Source organism: Pinus tabuliformis, chromosome 6 (assembly GCF_031772625.1).
Source record: "Pinus tabuliformis cultivar Carrire ecotype Pingquan chromosome 6, CPIR1, whole genome shotgun sequence".
Lineage (NCBI taxonomy): Eukaryota > Viridiplantae > Streptophyta > Pinopsida > Pinales > Pinaceae > Pinus > Pinus tabuliformis.
The window spans coordinates 1,771,620,427-1,771,639,226 of NC_142292.1; positions in this window are offsets into that span (position 1 = coordinate 1,771,620,427).

The following is an 18,800-nucleotide window of genomic DNA, read 5'->3' on the forward strand; positions in this document are numbered from 1 at the left end:
CCCATAGGGAAGCCATATTTCTTAGCTTCCAAACAGAATGATGTCTATTTAAAAGAACTAAAGGAAGGGATAACATCATACATAAAAATGTGGAAAGACACTATTGGGAATGAGGATTCACCAATTGTTACAGAGGAATGGAAAAATAAAGTAGTGTATTGGGAAAAAGTTCTTGATACATTAGATGGAATCTATAATGATCATAGAATAATAGATGGAAGTGATTCATCTTCTGAGGATTTCTGGCCCAGGATAAGGCACATTGTTGATGTTGATCGTAATGCACTCCAAGTAATCTCAAGTATTATGGATGGAGATTTTGATAATGTGATAAATGAACCAATATATGTTGGACCCAAATGCAACAAGCCAAAACCAACTTTCAATCCAATGATTGATGTTGAGAAAGGAAAGATGGTGCTAGTTAGATCAGGAAATGACGATGCAGGAGAGATGATTTGGATGGAAAAATCCATCTCAGATATCTTTAGGGATAATGAAAGTGAGAATCTTCATGTAAAGGTTGACTGGTGGAAGCCTATGTCAGGGAAATACAATGGAAAATTTTTAGAGCAATATTGGGTACCAAATCCTGATGACACAGAACTTGGCTCTATTCCAATTAATACCATAGTGTGGGCATGGATGCCAAAGAAAGAACATTGCAAGAAGACCAAGATAAATAAATATGGTGTAGAAGCCATTCTTGATCTACTTGAGTGAATATCTTAAGAGTAGGTTTATATGATTCATGAATGTAATTTTTTTTAAGGATCTATTAATATACATTTAGACACACTTTTCCATATTTGTTGTATATCAAATATTCTCTTCATATTCTTTTTGGAGGAGTTTTATATTATTTAATATTTCAATGTAATCATGTGTTATACAAATTACATGACAATGCCATAAAATATTTAAGTTTTCAAAGCTTTATTTGACCAACATGACTTCTCACCATATCAAATATGCATAATCAAATTCAATAATGCACTTAAAAACATCTTCTAAACTTGGTCTATTAAAAAAACAATGGAGTACCTAATTAGTATTCTATTTAATATAAACCATTTAAACACTTAATGAATAAATGCTAGACACTTGATATAATGTTTGAGGTGAGTTTTCCTTAATTTTCCTTATTATAATTGATATAAATCAAATTCACTATTTTGTTGCACTCTAATTTATAAAAAAAAAAAATTGATCATTGAACAACACAACTAGAATTATAAAATATTTCCTCTTATAGATTTTGAAGTGGTGCCAACATTGTACTAGTATAATTAATTTGTACTCAATGTAGGAAAAGTAGTGAGTGTCAATTTAAAATGGTCAATAATAGTAAGAAAAACAATATTAGTATATTCTTAAATAACTTTATAGGTAAGTTTTTTTTTGCAAAATCTATTATTCACAAGTCAAATTTAATATATAAATATAAATGATAATGATAATAGAAATAATGTAAGGAATCTATGTTTTAGATGAATGTTAATATGTTATTTTCAATATAATATCCTTAAACACTACAGGAATAAAAACTAAACATTTGTAATAAATATCTTAGTCAATTTTCTCTCTTTCCTGTTGTATTTGAAAATAATCAAATTGTACTACTTTGTTACTATTCTAATTCATGATTGATTTTGATCATTAAAATGATTAGTAATTGAGACGAGAGGCTCATTTTACAACCCAATATGGGGGGAAGAATAAAAATTATGTTCTAAATAGAAAAATTAAAAAAATGAATATTTTGTAAAGTAATTAGAAGTATATAAAATGTGTGAATTAGATGTTTAAATCTTATACTTTTCAAAAATATTTCAGCTAGAGATACAGAGAAACTATTTGAAGATTTATGTTAACTAATTTATGTCAATATCAACTTCATATATATCTATATATAAGAAAAAAGTTTTTTATGGTTAAAATTTTTATTTGGTCGTATATATACTCTATTTAGCATTCAAAAATACAATTTCAACAATGAAAAATAACACATTTTGTCTTTCACTCAAAATGTTTGCACGTGAAGAAATTTGATCCCTACATCTGCACTTAAAATGGATCTATGATGGTATATATTGGACACATTACTATGATCATTTGTCATTAAATAACTTTATACTTAATATATAGCTTGCATATTAATCTATTATTCATTAAGTAAGCCTCAAGTTTTTAACATAAAAGTACAAATAAGAAATAGAAATAAATTATGCTACTACTCGCATTCAACATTTAATTTGATCCTAAAAAAATATTTTCTCCTCAACTCTAAAATGGTGCAAACTTCCTACAATAGTATGTAATTTTGATGGTGATAATTATGATTATCATCCACTAAGACCAAATATGGTATATAAGAAGGTAAAAAGATATTACTAAATGTTATTTCGAATTTTATTGTCATGCTCAAAAAACATTAAAAGAAGTGTTTCAAGATCATCATAATTTTGTTTAGTTAAACAATCCAGAAGGTTGGTAGCGTCACAAATATTTTGAAATTTAATTCCAATATGAGTATAAACTGGATGATCTATGACAATTTTTAAATCTTCAACCATATTACTAGTGTTGCAAAGGTGATAGCCTTTTTATTGTGCTAACACTCTTTTAGTAATAATCATAACTTAACACATACATGATATTTACTATATATCGGATTATAATTAAATGGGTTAATAATAGTAACATACACATCATTATTTTCATAAAATAACCTTAACAAACTTATCTTTTAATATAAACCATAAAAATATTAAAATAGATAATGTAAGGAATCCACATTAAGATGTGAAAGATTTGCTTTTGCAAGTTTATATAAATTTGTTTTATAAATTTTATCATGATAATTTTTACACAAAAAATGGTGAATATCTACATTAAAATTAGTGAACTAAGTGACTTTCTAATTCCTCATTTTGAAAAAATTTAATCTAGTTAAAGTTCTAAATAATGGTATATATTGGACACATTACTAAGATCATTTGTCATTAAATAACTTTATACTTAATATATATCTTGCATATTAATCTATTATTCATTAAGCAAGCCTCAATCTGCTACTCACATTCAACATTTAATTTGATCCTAATTTTTTTTTTTCTCCTCAACTCTAAAATAGTGCAAACTTCCTACAATAGTATGTAATTATGATGGTGATAATGATGATTATCATCCACTAAGACCAAATATGGTATATAAGAAGGTAAAAAGATATTACTAAAAGTTATTTTGAATTTTATTGTTATGCTCAAAATGCATTAAAAGAAGTGTTTCAAGATCATCATAATTTTGTTTAGTTAAACAATCAAGAAGGTTGGTAGCGTCACAAATATTTTGAAATTTAATTCCAATATGAGTATAAACTAGATGATCTATGAGAGTTTTTTAATCTTCAACCATATTACTAGTGTTGCAAAGGTGATAGACTTTTAAATTGTGCTAACACTCTTTTAGTAATAATCATAACTTAACACATACATGATATGTACTATATCGGATTATAATTAAATGGGTTAATAATAGTAACATACACCATTATTTTCATAAAATAACCTTAACAAACTTATCTTTTAATATAAACCATAAAAAATATTAAAATAGATAATGTAAGGAATCCAAATTAAGATGTGAAAGATTTGCTTTTGCAAGTTTATATAAATTTGTTTTATAAGTTTTATCATGATAATTTTACACAAAAAATGGTGAATATCGACATTAAAATTAGTGAACTAAGTGACTTTCTAATTCCTCATTTTGAAAAAACTTAATCTAATTAAAGTTCTAAATAATGGTATATATTGGACACATCACTAAGATCATTTGTCATTAAATAACTTTATACTTAATATGTATCTTGCATATTAATCTATTATTCATTAAGCAAGCCTCAATCAACTTTTTTATTAACATAAAAGTACAAATAATAAATAAAAATAAATTATGCTACTACTCACATTCAACATTTAATTTGATACTATTTTTTTTTTCTCCTCAACTCTAAAATGGTGCAAACTTCCTACAATAGTATGTAATTATGATGGTGATAATGATGATTATCATCCACTAAGACCAAAAATGGTATATAAGAAGGTAAAAAGATATTACTAAAATTTATTTCGAATTTTATTGTTAATATGCTCAAAAAGTATTAAAAGAAGTGTTTCAAGATCATCATAATTTTGTTTAGTTAAACAATCAAGAAGGTTGGTAGTGTCACAAGTATTTTGAAATTTAATTCCAATATGAGTATAAACTGGATGATCTATGAGAGTTTTTTAATCTTCAACCATATTACTAGTGTTGCAAAGGTGATAGACTTTTAAACTGTGCCAACACTTTCTTAGTAATAATTGTAGCTTAACACATACATGATATTTACTATATCTAATTATAATTAAATGGGTTAATTATAGTAACATACACATCATTATTTTCATAAAATAACCTTAAAAAACTTATCTTTTAACATAAACCATAAAAACTATTAAAATAGATAATGTAAGGAATCCAAGATTAAGATGTGAAAGATTTGCTTTAGCAAGTTTATATAATTTTTTTATAAAGTTTATCATGATAATTTTTACACAAAAAATGGTGAATATCTACATTAAAATTAGTGAACTAAGTGACTTTCTAATTCCTCATTTTGAAAAAACTTAATCTAGTTAAAGTTCTAAATTCTAGATCCATTGAATACTTCCAAATTTAATGAAATGTGTGTTAAATTAATTTTGGTTTTTTTTTTACATTTTTATGGTTTTTTTTTGTTTCTTTTTTGATATATTTTCTTATATTTGATTTTTTTTTTGTCATGAAGTAGCCCCTTGCCACCCCTAAGCAATTGGGCCTCGAGGTGGGCAATATTTTTTTTTTAATTTAATTTTTTTTTGTAATGTTTAATTTTATTTTTGTAACTTTTTTTTCTTATTTTTTAATTTTTAATTTTTAATTTGGTTTTTATTTTATTTTTTTTTTAACTTAAACAAAAAAATTGTTTGATTTTTTTTTTGTTAATCTTTAGGCTTTTTTTTTCCTTAAATTATGTCTATTTTTGAAATATTTTCTCTTATTTTATTTTATTTTATTTTATTGAATGTTATTTTTATTATCTTTGTTTAAATTTTTAAATTTTACAAGTTAATTTTGATTTTTTTAAATTTTATAAAAAAAATGTCAGATATATATATATATATATATATATAATATATATATATATATATATATATATATATATATCATGTTTTTTATGTTTTATTATTTGTTATTATTTTTAAATTTTTTGTGTTTTCTTTTTATTGTTTTTTTTTTTTTTCAATATTTGAATTTTTGTTTTCTTTTGTATTTTTCATTTTTATTATTATTATTATTATTATTATTATTATTATTATTATTATTTTATAGGGTCCATGTCGATACTCGTCTAGCAACCTGATCCCATTATGTGCAATTTGATAGTTGATTTTAATTTTTTCGTTATAATGAATCGAGTTTGCCCCCACAATGTGTCAATTTCATGGTTGGTCTTTAAGTTTTCATTATAATGGGTCGAGTTCACCTACACTGCGTGTCAATTTTATGGTTGATTTTTTATTTATTTTTTGCAATGTATCAAGTTGTCTTAGGCTAAGATTTTAAAATTGCTATACATTTAGCATTTAAAAAAAAATTACTCTTGGTATAATAACTCTTTCATTCAGGTGTTCATTTTTAAAGGTTTTTTAGTCATAAATTTTTTCCATAATGTCATGCTTGAAATATTTTGAAAACTTAAGACTGTTTTGTAGTCATAATCTTTGGTTTTAATTCTATGGTTGAAAATTTGTCAAGATTTTAATGTTTTTCTAAGTTGTGATATTTTATCTTTAATGCTATGGTTGAAAACAGATAAGTATTTTTTCTTAGCACCATGCCTGAAAATTGTTGGAATTTTAAGGTTTTTCAAATACATGATATTTTAAATTTAATGTCATGCCTAAAAATCGTTGGAATTTTAAGGCTTTTCAAAGACGTGATATTTTATCTTTAATGTCATGCTTGAAAATCGTTGGAAATTTAAAGTTTTTGAGAGTCATGATATTTTATTTTTAATGTCATTATTAAAAAATATTAAAAATGTACCCTAAAAAAAGGCGTTATTCCATCATCAACACTTTTCATTTTCAGGGTGTTTTTTGCACAAAAAAATTTGGTTCTTATTGTCATTTTTAAAAAATGTTGAAAATGTACGCCGAAAAAAAATGTTATTCTAGCGTCAACACTTTTCATTTTCAGCCTGTTTTTTCATGTTTTTTGGGGGTTTTTGGACTAGAGTACCCATTTCGAGGTAATAGTTCTCGTTTGATCGGTAACTATGTTTTCTTGGTTGTTTTGGACCAATCCCAAGAAGCAATCCATCCAAAATTTAGTTTCTCTCTTGCATCAATCTTTTTTGGGAACATATGTTTGAACGGTGATTGTGTTTTCCACAATGCTCACATGGGTGAAGATCAAAACATCAATCTTTCACATGTCCAACTCTATCACAATGTTGGCATGGATCATTTTTTTCTAGAAAACATCATCTAGAAATCCAGCACTACAAAACTGTATAGGTTTAGAAAAATTAGGAACATGAAAAGATACATCCAAAACATCCTTATTATATCCCAAACCAGTTATGTTTTTGTTGTGTACAATTTCTTCCCACGGTCTTATAAAGGTTTTGGGAATTGTAGGTTTCATACCTACATGCAAACGACTCTTGCATACCCTTTCTTGAACATTACTTTCTACTGCATCCAAATTTATTCCTGAAATGGTGTTATCTACGAAAACATGCTCAAATTTACAACTCAATTGCTGAAGTTCATCTCGTTGGAATTGGGATTCGAGTTGCAGAAGCTTGATCTTCTCTTGTGCATTTTGTAAACAATTTCTAATGTCAGACATGGTGTTCTTGTCAATTTGGACTATGTTAAGAACCATAGATGACATTAGGTTGCATAATAACTCTAACAAATCATTGATTCTTATAATTTTCTCCAGCTTCCTATCAGAGAAAAACTTGCAATTAACTTTGAAAAAGGGGTGTCGACCACCACCAATGGTATATTCTATGCTTTAGAGTAATTTTACTTCAATTTCTTTATGAGCCCAATATCAATTTCAGTTTAACAATCACACAAACGTGTAAGTAAAATGTTGATAGAACATAAACATAAACAGTAGAAGACAAGCCAAGACAAGAGGACACAAGATCTGGCACCAGCCAGGGAGAAATCCCAATGTGGGGAACCCTTTGATTAAATCATTTTTTTAGTCTTCAATAGTTCAACAGAGGGAGATAGTACAATTTACAAATTCTGATCATTTATAATAGCAAAAGAGCCCTAACCAGAAAAGTCAATAATGGTCAATAAGGTACATTTGACCCTCAAAGATTCTATCAACTTCAGTCAACTATGGCCTCCAAACAGAAAGATGAAAAAACCCTCAAAACAGTCAAATTTTTCCAAGTCAAAGTCTGGTCAAATAGTCGACCTCGGTCAGCCCTAACTACAGTCAACGCTAGTCAAAACTCCTCGATTTTTGTGCCCATAATTGTGGCCTAATGAGGCAGAGATTCCTCACCCAAACCGAAGTGAAAACAGGTCAACGCATCAAATCAACACATTTAAACAACCTCCCAGCAGCTCGGTCAACGTAGTAAACAAAAACCCTAGTTCACACATGTGGAGAGAGAGAAGATTGCCTCGGATAGTGTGCCCAATCACAAGAGGAGAGAGAGATATGTGTGATGAGATGATGGTGAAAATGACTTGAGGTCTCCTTCTTTTTATATGCAACATTGAGGATGAATTGGGGGCTTGTGTGTCTGTTTTGCTTGCTGGCCGACCTTGACAATTTGTCCATAATATAAATAAATTCATATCTTCATTTGTACATGTCAGAATTAGATGATCTTTAGATCAATCCTACACCTTTCCAAGAGAGGATTCAAATAAAAATATTAGTTGTCATAAATAAGATAACCCATGTGGAGTTTGGCCCTAGTTGCCAATTTTAACACTCCCTTTCAACTAGGGAGAACTCCACCTACTAATCCATCTTCCAATCTGTACCATCTCTGCCATCCATGCACTGCTCTACTCTACTCTGTTGAACTATGAAGAAGAACAAGTGATCGAGAATGTATCATACCAATCTCTACTGACCCGAAGTTAGTCCCAATCAAAAGAGAGTGTCTCATACCACTCTTACTGACCCAAAGTCAGTTCCCATTGATCCTATATCAATATCGGCCATCCTAGCATAAGGAGTATGGTAGTACACAATGTGTCCATCGGTAGTACTATGGTCCCTATCCTAATTTCCCTACTCATTGGCCAGATGAGAGGTACTTCCCATGAGTCCCAGAATGCATGGGTAGGATGTCTCGGTAGGAGAAGGATGAACCCCTCGTCCTGATCACAAGTCGCCAAGGGGTATCACAAGGGAAGGATGAACCACTCACCCTGTACACAAAAAATCACTAGGGGAAGGCTGAACCACTCACCCTATGGTTTCTCATCGCTCCAAGAAGTACCCCAAGGCCCCCGGAGCTCCCAGAGCTCAATGTCCATCTCATACAGGACCCTCATAAGAGGGTCTCTCCACAACTCCAAGTTGTTCTCGAAAGGCCAAGAATTTGACCTTCCCGAGGGGCTTTGTAAGAATATCGGTGACCTACTCATCAGTCCCAATGTGATGGAGCCTTGTTGCTCCTCATTGTACCATATCCCAGATAAAGTAGTACCTGATATCTATATGCTTGGAGTGATCATGAAACACAAGATTCTATGATAATCGGATCCCACTTTGGTTGTCACAGAAGATCATAGTGGTATCTATCACATCTCCAAACAACTCACTGAAGAGCTTCCTCAACTAGACAACTTCACAGGAGGTCATACTAGCAGCTATGTATTTTTCCTTGGCAGTGCTCAAGGCAACCGATTTCTACTTCCTGCTCATCCAGGATATAGAAGCAGAACCCAAAGAAAAACAACATCAGAAGTGCTCTTGCAATCCACCACATTTCCAGCCCAATCAACATCAAAATAACCATGCAGCCTCACATTTTTGGCAGTGTATATCAGTCCATGAGTGATTGTGCCCCGGAGATATCTCAGAAGATTCTTGGTGGCAATCCAATGTATATGATGAGGCTCAACCATGTATTGGCTCAATGTGTTAACTGCAAAATATATGTCGAGATGAGAGTTCACCAAGAACATTAGTGCTCCTATGAGTTGACAATACTCATAAGCATTTCCCAATTCAGGTCCAACAACACTACCACATAACTTCTTAAAGTTAAGTTCCATCGGAGTAGTCATGGGCTTGTTGTCCACCATCCCAAATCTTTCCAATATCTTCACAACATATTTTCCTTGAGAGAGGAAAATTTCACCTAGCTTTTGCCAAACCTCCAACCCTATTGGTCCTAGGTCCTTCATCTCAAATTCAGAATCCAACTCCCTCTTACATTTGTGAATGAGAGGGCATGCATCTGTCAGAAAGTGGTCATCCACATAAAGTACCAGAATGAGAGGTTTATCATTTTCAACATTAAAGTAAAGGTTCGGATCAACTTCACTTCTAGTGAATCCCAGCTTCATTAGATAGATATCGATACTCTCATACCAAGCCCAGGGTGCTTTCTTCAATCCATAGAGAGCTTTCTTCAACCTGCATACATGAGATTCTCGATCATGAACTTCAAACCCCTCGAGTTGTTCCACATAAACTTCCGCATTGATTGAGCCATGCAAGCAGGTGGTCTTGACATCCATCTGATGTAGGTTCCATCCTTACCAAGTAGCAAGGGCTATGATCGAGCAGATGGTGGTGTATCTGGAAACAAGTGCAAATATCTCATCGTAATCTACACCTTCCTTTTGAGAGAAGCCTTGAGCAACAAAGTGAGCCTTGAACTTTCCTACACTTCCATCATCTCCATGCTTGATTTTGTAGAGCCACTTAGAAGTGATAGCCAATTTTTCCTGGGGTGTAGGGACCACATCCCATACATCATTCTTCATAATTGACTCATATTCTTCATTCATGGCATCCTTCCATACTTGTTTCTTCACGACTCCTTTGAATGATGAAGCCTCTTTTTAAATGATAGTGCTCATGGCAGCCAAATATACTTGGTACCTGTTCGACTTCTTTCCTTCACAGAAAGTTCCCCTTGGTGCAATGTGCCTCTCAGCATCTTTGAGAGACTCCCTAAGTCATGAGGGTCTCCTCTTGGAGGAGGAACGCTCATGAGGGAGTGGATCAGTAGGATCCATAGGTTCATCAACATCAGGCATCATTTCGTCCTCTTTTTCACCCTGATTTCTTGTGTCAGCTTCTTTATCCTTCCTTAGGATAAGAAGGTTGTTGATCTTCTTGAGGGCCATATCATCATCAAAGGTGACATCATGACTTATCAAAACTTCCTTTTGACCAGCCACATAAATTCTATATCCCTTAGAATTTTCACTATAACCCACAAAGATTCATTTCTTTCGAGATTCACCCAATTTGCTCCTTTTCTCTTTCGGCACATGAAAATATACGGGGCTTCCAAAAATTCTAAAATGAGAGACATCAGGTTTCTTACCAGTGAACATTTCTTCGGGATTCTTGGAGTCCAATGCTTGATGAGGGAATCAATTTTGAATATGTACAACGACATTTATAGCTTCACCCCATAGAAACTTCAGAAGGCCTTGATCATGAAGCATGGCACGAACAACTTCTACAATAGAGCGATTCTTCCTTTCAGCCACACCATTCTGCTCGGGAGTGTATGTCGTTGTAGTCTCCCTCTTAATGTCAGCTTCTCTGCAATAATATTGGAATTCATTGGATTCATACCCGGTCCCATTATCAGTCCTCAATATCTTGATTTTCGATCAAGGCTTTGAAATGTCGGAACCAGGTGAACACTTCATCCTTCTTCTTCAAGAAGTAGATCCACATCTTGCAAGAATAATCATCCACAAAGGTGAGATAATATAAGTATCCTCCCAAGGAGTTTACTAGCATCATACCAGATATGTCGGAGTGGATCAATTGCAATATGTTTGTGGTCTTGCTATTGCTTGAGGGGAATGGTACCCTTGTAAGTTTTCCTTCGGCACATCCTGAACATACACCTTCATGCTCTACTTTGAACTCTGGCATTCCTATCATCATCTGTCTCACATCGAGTAGGGCCTTATAATGAAGATGGGCGAACCTTTGGTGTCATAGTTCAGATTGTAGAGATGTGTCGCAAGACGTGGCTCCCAAAGGACTTCCTCCAACTTGATACAAACTTTCAATCCAAGAGTAAAAGCATCCTTGAAATTTATTTTCCAAACACGTACCTTTCCATCGATAAAAACCACCTTGAATCCTTTATCTTCCATTGCTCAAATGGACACCAGGTTCTTCTTGAGATCAGGTACATATAGTACTTCTTGCGAATGAATAGTTTTACCTTGATTCAATTGAAGGCTAACATTCCATACTCCCTTCATGGGATAGGTGGCATTGTCTCCAAGGATGATTTCCAAGTGTCTCCTTTTCTATCATATTAGAGAGGGCTTCCTTGTATCTGGTGAAGTGCCTTGAGGCACCACTATTAATCAGCCAACTTCCCAAAGTGTCTGGAGGAAAGGCAATGGAGAGGACCGATATAAGATAGTACTCTTTTTGCTTATTGTTAATAACATTGGATTCATCATACCTGGAGTTCCTTGATTTCTTGGAGGGTCGACCATTTCCTTGATGTCCCGCATTCCTTTTTCCTTTCCCATTGGACCTGGCATTCCTTTGATCGTTTTTGTTGTTGTTGAAGTTTCCCCTGGAGTTGTTATGATAGTCATCATCTTGAGGTGTATCCATTTTATTAGGACGCTCCCTTGCATAATGGCCAAACTTATTGCAAACAAAGCACCTGCCCTTCCTTCCTCCCTTAGATCCATGATTTTCATGGAAATGACCTTTAGAACCCGCATTATTTCTCTTTTTGGTGTGAGCGGAGAATGTAGTGGGGTTGCTTCTATTAGAAGGCATTTCTTGCTCCACATTCTTGTTTCTTCTTGAATGCATCTCGACATAAATTCTTCAAACCCTGGAATTCGATCATTGTTGAGTATAGTGGTTCTAAATACATACCACTTAGGTGGGAGTCCTCCAAGGGTGGTGAGAGTAAGTTCCCTGTCGGGAATGACTTCTCCAATCGAGAGTAGATCATTCTTGATCTCAGTAATCCTCAATAAATAGGATTGAATGTCCTTTTCCTTGCCCTTCTTAATATCCTTCAACTTATTCTCGAGAAAGAGAATTTGATTAGCATTACTAACCTTGAACATGTCGACCAACCTATCGTATATCTCCTTGGAGGTCTTCAATTCAGAGATATAGGCCACCATATGCTTGTCAATGGAATCCCTGATAATCTTCTTCGCTTTGACTTCAACCTTACAGTAATTGGTATTCGCGGCAACCGATGCATTTGAAGGAGGCTTAGGGATTTTACCCTACACATAATCCATCACTTCCTTCTCTTCCAAGGTCAAATCAAGAGACATCTTCCATCCATGATAGTCAGATTTATCATGGAGCTTGTGTTCAGTCGGGACGTAGGATGAGGAACCCATTAAGTTTTTTGTCCTTGTCCAACTGTCTTTGGTGATTGCTCTTTCACTCTAGCTTGGGCTTTGTCTTCACCTCAGCTCTGATACCATGTTAATTTTAGGCAACAATGGTATGTTTTATGCCTTAGAGCAATTTTACTTCAATTTCTTTATGAGACCAATATCAATTTCAGTTTAGCAATCACATAAACATGTAAGTAAAATGTTGATAGAACATAAACATAAATAGTAGAAGACAAGCCAAGGAAAGAGGGCACAAGATGTGGCACCCGCCAGGGACAAACCCCAATGTGAGGAAAACTTTGATCAAATCTTCTTTTAGTCTTCAATAGTTCAGGAGAGAGAGAGAGTACAATTTACAAATTATGATAATTTATAGCGAAAGAGCCCTAACTAGAAAAGGAAACTTTGGTCAATAGGGCAGATTTGACCCTCAAAGATTTGATCAACTTCAGCCTCCAAAAGCCAAGATGAAACAACCCTCAAAACTGTGGAATTCTACCCAGTCAAAGTCTGGTCAAACAGTCAACCTATGGTCAGGCCTAACCATAGTCAAAACTCCTTGATTTTTGTGCCCAGAATTGTGGCCTTCTTAGAAAGAGATTCCTCACCCAAACCGAATTCAAAATAGGTCAACGCATTAAGTCAACGCAGTCAAACAACCTCCTAGCATCTCGGTCAACGTAGGTCAATGCAGCAAACGAAAACCCTAGTTCACACATGTGGAGAGAGAAGACTGCCTAATCACAAGAGGAGAGAGAGATATGTGTGATGAGATGATGGTGAAAATGACTTGAGGTCTCCTTCTTTTTATATGCAACGTTGAGGATGAATGGGGGGCTTGTGTGCCTGTTTTGCTTGCTGGCCGACCTTGACAATTTGTCCATAATATAAATAAATTCATATCTTCATTTGTACATCTCAGAATTAGATGATCTTTAGATCAATCCTACACCTCTTCGAGAGAGGAATCTAATAAAAATATCAGCTATCATAAATAAGATGACCCATGTGGATTTTGGCCCTAGTTTCCAATTTTAACAAAAATGCACCCATTTACAATGTAAAATCAACAAGAAAGATGATTGTCAGTACAAAAGAGGAAGGGAAAATGTGATTAGTATGATCTACACCTTCTTCCCTGAATCAATAGATAATTGCATTACTATTTGTTCTAAAGGAAAAGGCTCGTTTGTTGGGGGTGTTAGATTTATGGATTTGAATGTGAAGACCGAGTAGAGCAAAAAAATACGAGTTTGTCTCCCACTATGGTTACCAGATCAAACTTTCACCACAAGCTTCATTAAAAAATAGGTACAATAATCACTAGTGCAACAGACTTGAAACCCAAAAACTCAATATGCTTGTTTCCTCTGTGGAGAAAATACTCAATGTGGAGAAAATACTCAACGTAGATGAAATTCCTTTTATTTATGGGCTATACATTTTTCTGAATTCTGTCGATACAATTTTCTCTATTCTGCATCGCTTGGGGTAATCTTTGCTTCAGTTTGTTGTGTGGCAGTCTCAAACATTCAGCATCTCGGTACTCACTTACGTAGTTGGTACTTTTTTTTTCAATTGGCATAACAATTTTTCACTAGTGTATCTTCATAGCAACCAATTCTCAGATGATGCAGACACACAGATACATCAAGCAACAACATTGAGACACAACAATCATTAACTTCTCTCTAAGACAACATCCTCGCTAACTACCACACTTTGAGCATACATTAATATCCAAGGCATACATTAATATCTTTTACGAAGTCCCAAGCAATCAGGTCCCTTTTCCCCATAAATCATTCGTATTAGGTAGTGAAACATGAAGCATCTTCTTGACAACACAGAAATGTTTCTGCCTTTTTTTTCGATGTGACCTTTTGATGTTGAACAATTTCATATTTTTGATGGATTAGATAAAACTAGAAGTGAAGTGTCATAGTAACAGAGCATGTGCGTACCTTCAAACCACGAATTGAAGGAGGCACACACGCAAAAAGATGCATCAATTCTACATCGACATGGTTATCAGACGTTATGGGGTTTTTGCCTCTTGTGTCGCATGTGATACACGACATACATATACCATTATCCAACCAACATGTGTATGAAAATACCATTCTCCAAATTTATAAAGCAAACCATGTTCATGAGCTGTCAAAATCAAGTCAACATGTCAAGCACCAAACCATGGAAATCAAAACTAGGCGAGATACATATACGGGTCATATTACCCAGGAATCTAGTTACTCCCATGCAAACTGGAAATTTGACAAGAGGTCTCCAAAATGACTTACACAAATTTGTCACGTTCAATTGAAACCATCTAAATAATAGAAAGGAAACTGACCAGAAACTTACAAATGCTTGGAGCAACATCTCTAAATCTAATTTAATCTGGATTTTTTGGGATCGAATTATCTCATAGCTTCTCTATCTCTCATCCTTGAGAAAACTAGTCAGATCTCCATAAGGGCATGGCTCAGATAATATTTTCAAAACGACCGATGGAGCAACATCTGCCATGTATGCTGGTTTGCTCACTCGTTTTACTAGGAAAGCACTTCAAAAAGATAGATACAGAGGTAGAGAAATACTAGTAGTATTCTTCGTTTGCTTCAATGGATTTCACGTGTCCTCCTTTGACTCCGACTTAGGTTTTTTTTCCTTTACTTAAGCGGAAGGCCCACAATCAACTTTTTTTTGCAAACAATGTTCTATTGTTTTGATGGCAGGTAGATCATTTGCACACTATGACTGGTGGTGTCGATTATCCTTTCGCAAAAACAAGATATTTAGATCGTTTTGATTCATCTCCTTGTTCCACATCAGTCAATTATCATGCTCTTCAATAGTTAATGCAGGCTCTTCACAATATTATCGTCCGATTTCTCTCATATGCAGGACTCCTTGTCACTGCATCGAGATGAGTGTTAACAAAAATTAGGCCGCCATTTCCCGTAGTCTTTGTTGTCCACCAATCACGCTCTATTTACCAACGATCTCTGCTTCACCAACACTCCATAATAAGGCTATACAATCATGGCTCATTCCAGAAGACAAAGAAAATTAACCTCTGCTCTGATACCACTGTAAGACAACAAAATTGGAAACCACATTCAATTATATATTAAATTATTTCAAAGAATGTCGATGTACAGAGTGTACATATTTCTTTCAGTAAACCATTGATTCAATTTCTTAAGTTTCTTGGACTCCAATAACTATTCAACATAACACAACTAACCTAATCTATAATCCCAAAAATTCGATGTCTAGCAAAACTGAGTCTTAACTGAAAAACCAATACATATAGTTGAGTATTCCCAAAGTGAACTCACTAAAATCTTAAATAGATGTGAATAACAATGATCATTGTTTAGAATGAAGTATTATTTTAATCATCCCACTTTGCACTTGATCAATTATAATAAATCAATTTAGAGTTTATGTCATCCTCAGAGATCCATGAGACAAAAAATTGATTAGTTTTAAAAGTCTTTGTTAAAATGTTTTAAGAAATCTCGTTGTAGATAATTTTATTAGCAAGAAAAAATTTAACATTTCTTAATAAGGCAACAATTTGCCAAGAGGCTGTTAGAATGATATAATTAATTACTGCACTTGATTTTGAATTTCTACAAATATATGTTAACTTATATCTTAGTAAACCTTAGTTAATGTTAATGTTTTTGGATTTCAACATATCTATTTTAGTGGAAACTTTCAATATGTCTATTGGATTTCAACATATCTATGTTAATGGAAACTTTAGGTATCTTTGTTTTCAATATATCTATGTTAGTGGAAATTTTCTGTATCTACCAATATTAAACAAGTGCCACCCACCCATATATATAGAATTGAGCGTTTGATTGTTTATGAGGAATTTTTTTATTTTTCATTATTAAAATAAGTACTAAATCAAAAAAATGATTTTTTATTAATTATAATAATAATTATAATAATTATTATTATTATTTGTGGGACAAGGGACCCACTTCCGCGTAGCTATTTGACTGCTAAGTCTACAAAAGCATACATACTCTATCCCTTTGGTTGTGAACCTATGACTTCTTAAGAGGAAACACATGCTCTTAACCATTAGGCCCACTCAAGTTGTATATAAAAAAATCTCAAAATAAATATTAAAAGTCATGTAAAAAGTATCAAATTTAACTCTTGATTTTCCTTTTTTATCCCAAATTCACATAACTTTTTATTTTATTTTATCTCTATCCCTTTTTATTTTATTTTTTTCCAGAACCTACATTAAAAAGTTTGTTATTTACTTTTAAATGCATAAATAAATCTCACCAAAATTTCTGTAAATTCAATTTTTTCTTAACAAAATCCAAAAAGAATTTGCGCGGACCCCAAAAGTTCGACTCGTTATACCACTGTCGAGAAAAACCACCGTTCTGAACGCTCGCAAAGAAGACGTATGGCTGGACCTACCACTGCGTAGTAGGGCCGGACCTTGCTGGTGATAATTTGGAATGAAAGATAGATCACATCTACCGCCCCTCTATGCATGCAAGTGAGGAAGGTTGTACTTTATTTAATATAATTATGAGATTTAATATAATCTAATGTTTCCATGATAGATTTATAATCACAGATGTATCAACAACTAATACAAATTAATAATAATAAAATCTTATTTTAGAATGTAAAAATGAAAAAAAAATGTTTAATGTAAATTGGAAAAAAACATATTTTTTAGTGCTTAAAAAATGGGTGATTTAGATAGATATATAATTGTTTTTTGTTTTTAAATAGATATGCAATTTTTCTGTTCAAATTATATTTATAATAATTTATTATTAATATTATTATTTTATATTAAAAATGGAATAGATTACGCATATTTCTCTTATTAGGAAGTTATCACATTTTTTATATTGAATTATTGATATTTTATAATAATTTTAATTAAAACTAGCCAAATATGTATAATCATATATATTGGTGAGACTATATCATGGTCATGTCCAAGAATAAAACTATAATAGGGCCACAAATTGAACAAGTGACTTAAAATCTAGGAGTATCTTAACAACACACCTCATCAGACCTATCCAAGATCAGTATAGAGACCAATATAGATTCATCTTAGTCACTGATGTATCGAGAGCCAATAGGGATCAAACCTTATTTTAGAATGCAAAAATTGAAAAACGATTTACACATCAAAAATTTAAGCCCATTTAGTAGTTGATAAATCTATGATTTAGATGGGTCGGTTTTTTTTGTTTCTCTATGTGAATTTTTTCATTGTTTAAATTGTATTTTTAATAATAGTATTATTAAAAGTTGAATGAATGGAACATTTCTCTATTATTAAGAAGTAACTAAATTATTTTACTTCTAATTACTTTTTCTTAATGAATATTAAAATATTTTACTAAGGTCAACATTAATACTAGAGAAGATAGTGTTTTCAATATTGAAATATATTGGTTAATATGTATATTAAGTTTTATATTGAAATGTTTGTTATAAGTGACTCAAGACTTCCACAGTGATTCATATTGTTATAGATTTTCGGAAAGACACTGTGTAATATATGTGATCTGTCCAACGTTTAGAATAGGAACTCAATCCATCATCAAGGACCAATGAAAACCATAAGAGTAAACAATTGTTGGATTGCTTTTTATAGGAACCTCTTAGATTATGTATTCAGTAATTAACAACCGAAATAGTGAATTTTGTCATCTTTGACCAAAATTTAGATAAATGAAAAATGAGATGGGTTCGTGATGGACCAAGGTTAGAAAATTAGTTATTTCAATTGGAACTAGTATAAGGTCGGTAAGGAGGAGATACTAAAATATGTTTGTTGAAAGGGGATTAATAAATATTAAAAATATGAATCCAATTCCAAAATGAGACATATAAGCTTATTTACAATTATTTTTGTAAATAGAATATCTAAATTATTTTTCGAAATAAAACATATAATTATATTTAAAATTATTTGACCCTAATCGTTATTAAAATGAATTTGGATTATGAGTTTGATCATTAAGGGGCGAAATAATGCTAGAAATAAAAATGAATTTTTATCATCTTGGACCAAAATTTAGATAAAAAAGAATGAGATGGGTTCATTAT